This window comes from Sceloporus undulatus, chromosome 5 (genome assembly GCF_019175285.1).
Source record: "Sceloporus undulatus isolate JIND9_A2432 ecotype Alabama chromosome 5, SceUnd_v1.1, whole genome shotgun sequence".
NCBI classification, from domain to species: Eukaryota; Metazoa; Chordata; class Lepidosauria; order Squamata; family Phrynosomatidae; genus Sceloporus; species Sceloporus undulatus.
This window is the reverse complement of record NC_056526.1, coordinates 115,914,650-115,921,838: the sequence shown is the minus strand read 5'-3', so window position 1 is coordinate 115,921,838 and position 7,189 is coordinate 115,914,650.

Sequence of the window (7,189 nt, the reverse complement as noted above, 5' to 3'; positions counted from 1 at the left end):
ATTATTATTATTATTATTATTATTATTATTATTATTATTATTATTATTATTTATTACCCCACCTCTCCATTAAGATCGAGGCGGCTAGCAACTTTAAAACATTAAAATAAAATAAAATTTAAGTGTCCTTAAATCATAATTATAAACAATAACAATAAAACAATACCATTAAAATTATTAAAACAGACAAGACAGGGTAGTCAATGGGGGCGACTAAGAAGAGATCCGTCTTGACTGCCTTTTTAAAGCTGTCAAGATTGGTATTATGGTGGGTATCCTTCGGCAGCCATTCCATAACTTGGGAGTGGCAGTAGAGAAGGTCCTCTGGGTAACTGCAGCCAGCTTAGTTTTTGCTGGCTGCAGTAGATTTTTCGCAGAGGACCTAAGTGTGCAAGGCGGATTATATGGAAGTAGGGGATCTCATAGATAAGCTGGATCCAAGCCATGAAGGGCTTTAAAGGTCATAACCAACATTTTGTGCTGTGCTCAGAAACTAATTGGGAGCCAATGAAGGGACTTTAAAATTGGTGTTATGTGGTCACACCTGGAACTCCTGGTGACCAGTCTGACTTCCATGTTTTGGACCAATTGAAGTGTCTGAACTAGGCACAAGGGTAGCCCTATGTAGAGCGCATTGCAGAAATTTTGTGATGTTACCAGTGTGTGTACCACAGTTTTTAGGCCCCCAGGCTCCAGGAAGGGACACAGCTGGCGTTATCAACTGAAGCTAATAGCAAGCACTCCTTGCCCTTGTGTCTATTTAATAATAATAATAATAATAATAATAATAATAATAATAATAATAATATTAACAACAATAATAACAATAATAATTTGTATTCTGCTTTTTCACAAAGGAATCAAAGTGGATTCTAACAGTATAAATAAAACATCAAACAATTAAAAATTACAATTAAAAACCTCCAAACCCCAACCCTCCCCCCAATCATAAGCTGATATATGAAGCGATGGATCCAGGAGCACCCCCAAGCTGGGAACACATTCCTTTAGGGGAAGTGTGACCTAGTCCAGGACCGGTTGACAAACCTCCATACCTGGGTTAGGGGCTCCAACAACAAGTGCCTCCATCTTATCTGACTTCAGTTTCAGTCTGTTTTTCCTCATCCAGTCCATTACTGCCTTAAGACATTCATTCTGAGGGAAGATGCTGTCCTTAGTTAGTGCTGTAGTTGAAGGCATGAAGAGATATATCTGGGTGTCTTCAGTGTACTGATAGCATCCTGCCCCATGCCTCCGGATGATCTCTCCCAGCTGTTTCATGTAGATGTTAAATAGCATTGGGGACAGTATGGTGCCTTGAGGGATGCCATATTTAAGCTCTCTTTTGTAAGAGCAACTGTTCCCAAGCATCACCATCTGGAATCTACCTGAGAGCTAGGACTGGAACCACTGCAATGCAGTGTCTCCAATGCCCAACGCCCTCAGGTGTTCCAGAAGGATACCATGGCCGATGGTACTGAGAACCACTGAGAGGTCCAAAAGTATCAACAGGGTCACACTCCCCCTGTTGATGCTCAGACGAAGATCATCCACTAAGGCAACCATAGCAGTCTCGACTTCATATCCTTCCCTAAAGCCAGTTTGAAATACATCTAGATAATCTGTTTCATCCAAGATTGCTTGGAGCTGAAGAGCAACAGCTCTCTCAATTACCTTGCTTAAGAATGGAAGATGAGAGACTGGTCTATAGTTGTTCATCTACAAGGGATCTAGGGAGGGCTTTTTCAAAAGTGGCCATACTACTGCTTCCTAGAAACAGGATGGAAACTGGCCCTCTTTAAGAGATGCATTAATAATATGGATGAATCCTAAGTGCATCTCCTCCTTGGACGACCAGCCATGAAGGGCAGGGGTCGAGAGGGCAAGTTGTCTTCTTCACACTTCCAAAAAGCTTGTCCATGCCCTCAGTACTTACAGACTTAAACTTATCCAGTATAATCTTGTTCACGGAGTTACTGGACACGTCACCTATAGCCTTTGCAATAATACCAGTGTCCAAGTCGGCTCTTATCTGAGAGATTTTATCTGCAAAGTGATTATTTAAAGCATCACAGTGAGCTATAGTAGAAGCTAATAATAAGTTCAGAGGGGCAGGTATTCCGAGGGGTCAGGTCCCTTACCACCCTGAACAGCTCTGCTGGATGAGAATTTGCAGATGCAATACAAAGTCTTCTTCGCTGCACATATTGCCACTCAGTAGGAATGAAGAAATTCTCTTTGGCATGTCTTGTCAGACAAGAGTCGAGTTTTTCGCCAGAGGCGCTCTAGTCATTGTTCCACCCGCTTCATATTCCTAACATCTTTCATATACCAGGTTAGAAAGGACGCATGGAAGCAATTGTAACAATAGCCTTGGTAAGATTACAATGCCAGGTATTAACCAAGGAATCGACAGAATCACTGGTGATACCAACCATTGAACCCTCTAGGGCAGTGATGGCAAACCTTTCAGGTTCGCGTGCTGGGGACAGTGCTTCTGCCCCCCAGGATAGGGCTGCATGCTGGAGGCGGGACTTATGGCCCTGGGGGTAGGGCTTCTGCCATCCAGGGACAGGGCAGTATGATATTTCATGCTTCTTCTCCTTTGAATCCAAGTGTGCACATCTGGCATTTTGCTCAATACGTGGTAAAAATATTTGTTGTAGAATTTTTAGCTTCACTTTGCTTGCACAGAAGATTAATGCAATGGTCCTGTGCTTATTGCAGTGCTTGTGTCCCCTTTCTTGGGGACTGTAATTTATATTGAGAATTTCCAGTCTGTAGACCATTCTCCCATTTTCCATATGGACCCGGAGCAATGGATACAAGCTACAGGAAAAAAAAGATTCCACCTCAACATTAGGAAGAACTTCCTGACAGTAAGGGCTGTCTGACAGTGGAACACACTCCCTCAGAGTGTAGTGGAGTCTCCTTCCTTAGAGGTCCTTAAACAGAGGCTGGATGGCCATCTATTGCAGATGCTTTGACTGAGAATTCCTGCATGGCAGGGGGTTGGACTGGATGCCCCTTGCAGTCTCTTCCAACTCCACGCTTCTATGATTCTATGATATTTGTAGACAGACCATATTCTATCTTTGTTGCTTGAAACTGCTCTTTTGGATATGCCATCTGTGCCTGATGATCTATTTTACCAAGTGCTTTGAGTGTAGCTTCAACTTTACTTTCTAAAATTGTCGGTTCATCTTCAAATGTTTCTTCCTTGAATTAATCTGGAGCATAAATGTGGATTATGGTTGTACTGATAAGTTTCCCCTGAAGTCAAACATTGCATTACATTCTTTGGCTGCTTTTGCTACATATCTTCTCACTATTGATGCGACCACATTTCTTCATAGATTTTAATTTCTTGAGTAAAATGCTATGTAGTTATTTCACTGAAGTTGTTTTATTCCTGTCCACTTTATCTCACTAACCCTAAGTATAGCAGTGCTTATGCATTTCCTTTCTTGTTTTACCATGTGTGGCAACCTCTGATTCATGCGTCTTACATTCCATATTCCTGTAATTATGGTCTGCACAATTTGTTATTTGAGGATTAAAGAGTCCCTTTCACAGGCCCCTCTAAATTAAAAACTAGAGTCAAGGTTATGTATCTCAGGTACAATGGATTTAGCTGTACACTGATGCAATCACACTGCCACTGTGTTTCTTTAATTCCCCCCCAAAATAAACTATCCAGAGAATAAATATTATGGAGTGCATTTCGAGGCATATTTGAAGTACAAGGGAATCCACTGTGAGCAGAGACATTCTTTTAACTGCTCTTGGAAAATAGTTATGATCAATTGACTAACAGAATCAGCTTCAGAATCTAGTGCAAGTTGGACAGGCTATTTCAAATCCAATAAATGAATACAACAGGCAGGGATGAGTTCTCTCACATAATCTGGGATGGGAGGTTCCTCCAGCAGAGATCTCGGTGTGAGATTTGGAGTTACAAGTGTTCCTAATTTTGTCTGTGAAAAGTTGGAGGGGATGGATGTCAAAGAGGTTGTTTGCTTAATCTTCAGGGAAGGAGGCCAGCCAGACTGCTCAGACGGTGAGCTTTGCCAGATAATCTATTGAGCAAATAGCTAAGGTTGCATGGCTGTCATTGCAAGGTTAAGATGTTGTAGCTCTGAGTAGAAAAAAAACATTATGGCAAAATGGCTGGAAATAGCAGGGGAGCAGAAAATCCAAGTGTATTTTTTTTAAATGAAATGTTAATCTCTGGAAGCAGTTAACTATGTCTATGCAAAATGGCATTCTAGTGCATATCATTTACCCAAATATGCACAACATTGTATGTTTATACTTAAAATAATGACAGGGTTCCTATACTATAGCTGCATTGTGCCACACATAACCTGGTTACTGCAGTCAGAGCTTATTTGATTCATAAACAGACATGTTATAGAATCTCATATTACAAAAGAAAGAGAGAGAGAGAGAGAGAGAGAGAGAGAGAGTTATGCAACCAGCAGGTCACACATGGTCAAAAGGTTATTTTTGTGGCTTGCCAGAACCTTTCTGAATTCCTTCTGATGCCCCCAGGTTTGTTTCTTTTCCTGGTCACAAATATGGGAATTGTCACTGGAAAATCACCCACTCTAGCCTTCACAGAATGTCTTGTCTTTGAGCACTGATGTGAAAAGATTAAAGGGCAACCAGAAGTCCAAAGTAAGTTAGAGTCATCATGAAGAAGAAATGGCCAACTTGAGAAGCTGCAGAATTATTTAATTCTTGTGAATCCCTCTGATTTTTTCCTACCATTGCTCTGGGCTCCAAGGGAGAGAAGAGCAGCCAGGCACAGCTCCATCATGTCTTCACCACAGTGGCTGGTGAGAGACCCTTCTTATAGATACTAACTGCCCATTGCTCTGGCCTCTGAGGGGGAGAAGAGCATCCTTGGCTCCACCAGCTGGTGAGAGCCCCTCCTTCCAATTTCCAACCACCATTGCTCCAGTCCCCATCCCCTTTTCCTTGTGTATCCTCTTATTTAGATTGGCCCAAAACAGTCAGGCCGAAAGCGCCATGCTGGAGCCAAAATTAAGGTTCCAGAGCATTTGGCAACTGCACGCTACATATGGATGGCACTGTCTTTATGTGGCACCATCCATGCACGTGTGTGATGCAAGCGTGACACCATGTCTGCGCCGCTGGGCACCGCACCTGTGTCTTAGACACGTCACAGTGTGCCAATGGCACACTGGTGATGTTGTCCCAACGTGCCAAAAAGAATCCGCTTTTAGAGGCACATTCCCTCTGGAGGGAAAATGGACAACTCCAAACTGCCAAAGGGGCGGTCTGTTGAGTCCCATTGTAAGCCTGAGCATGGGGAACTGTCAAATTAAGGATTTGTAAGCTACTTTGGGATCTTTTTTTTTTGGTTGAAGGGTAGTAAGGGAAAAGTTCAACATTCACTGAGTGCTTTTGTCATGATGTCCCATTGTGGTTTAATGACTGCTCCTTAATGATCAGCTAAGATACACTTCTGTGATTATATATATACAGTGGATCCTTGTTATACGCTGGGGTTTGGTTCCAAGATCTCCCGTGTATAACAAAATCCGTGTATGCTCAAGTCCCATTACATATAATGACATAGCAAAATGGTGTCCCTTATAAAAAATGGAAAATCAAGGTAAATGTATATTTTTTTGGAACATTTTCAAACCGTGTATGCTTAAATCTGTGTATAAAAAATCCGTGTATAAGAAGGGCCGACTGTATGTGTGTATATATATATATATATCTATATGCTGTTGCTAGGCAGATTTTCCAAAACTACTATAAATGGTAACACATGTTTCTTTTGGTGCCAGAATGTGCAGTTTGAATGCTGACATCTGGACCTGCATGTTGTTAAATAAACTTTTGTCTCCATTCTAGAACCTGTGTGTGTGTGTGTGTGTGTGTGTGTGTGTGTGTGTGAAGTTACTTACCCAGCACTTGCCTAGAAGTCAAACACTGGAGAAATTGGCAGCCTTCCCCTCCCAGCGACAATAGAGATGGCTTTTTAAAGCTTCCATCAAGGACTTTGTGGTCCTGACCCTTGTTTTCCCACTGCTATTGAATTGACAAGTAACAAGCACAGTTATGGCCACAGTTTAGACACGGGGAGATATTGTAACTCCCTACATATGGAAACATTCCCTACTTTGAAATGGGTATTTGAAGTAGTAGTTGTTGCTGCTCATGTGGTTGTGCCTTGGGCATGTTGAAGTTTTCTAGGTCTAAAACCGTTTTCCAACTCTGAAATGGGCACATGCTCTTATTTACTTACTTAAATCTATCCTGTGTGCCTTAGGGATGCCATGGCTATCTGAAACAAATGCTTTTCCTGCTCAGAAATATGTGTTAGCAACTCCCTGTGTCTGACATCTGTGGATGAGCAAATATTTCCATAATAGATTTTGGGAGTTAGAATATGAAAATACTAGTCATAATGGAAGCAAAGTTGATAGGCTTGGTCTGCTCAAGCAACACCTTTGCACATATACCAGTGCCCATGGCCTTTGATGCCATGACTGAGGGTTCTCTTTTCTAGTTACTTTTTCTAATTCAATCAGGCCTTGGAAACACTTATAAAAGTAACAGCCTTCCCTGAAACACATTCCTTTTTGAAGAACTTGGGCAAGTCACTCTGTTTCAGCCCTAGAGGAGGGCAACGGCAAACTCCTCTGAATAAATCTTTCCAAGAAAAACCCATGATAGTGTCCCCATACATTAGAGTCAATTTGAAGGCACATACAGTGATGTACCTGGTGTATTTGCCACCTGGTGCAGATCATTTTTAATGTACCTGCTCCTCTCTTCAACAGTCTTTTCTGGTTTGGTGGAGCTGCTGGATGGGCAGGAAAGGGAGGCAACTTGCTTTCCTACCCAGCCAGCAGACTGGCCAGATCTGGAAGGCAGTCCCTTCCAGATCCGGCCACGAGATAAATTTGCCAGTTTTCCAAACCGGCTGCAAACTTTTTTTGTGCTAGAGGCCAAGGACAGCATGGTATAGAAAAGCTGATCATACTGCTCAAGGCAGCATTTCCCATTGTGCCCGAGGGCATCAGCAAAGCCATATATGTGTGTGAGAGAGGATGAGAGCATTAGCAGCAAATCACACAATTTGTTCAGTTCTATCCCTTCCATTATATTCAGCAGTTGCAGCTGCCTCCCTTTGCCTCATAGTAGG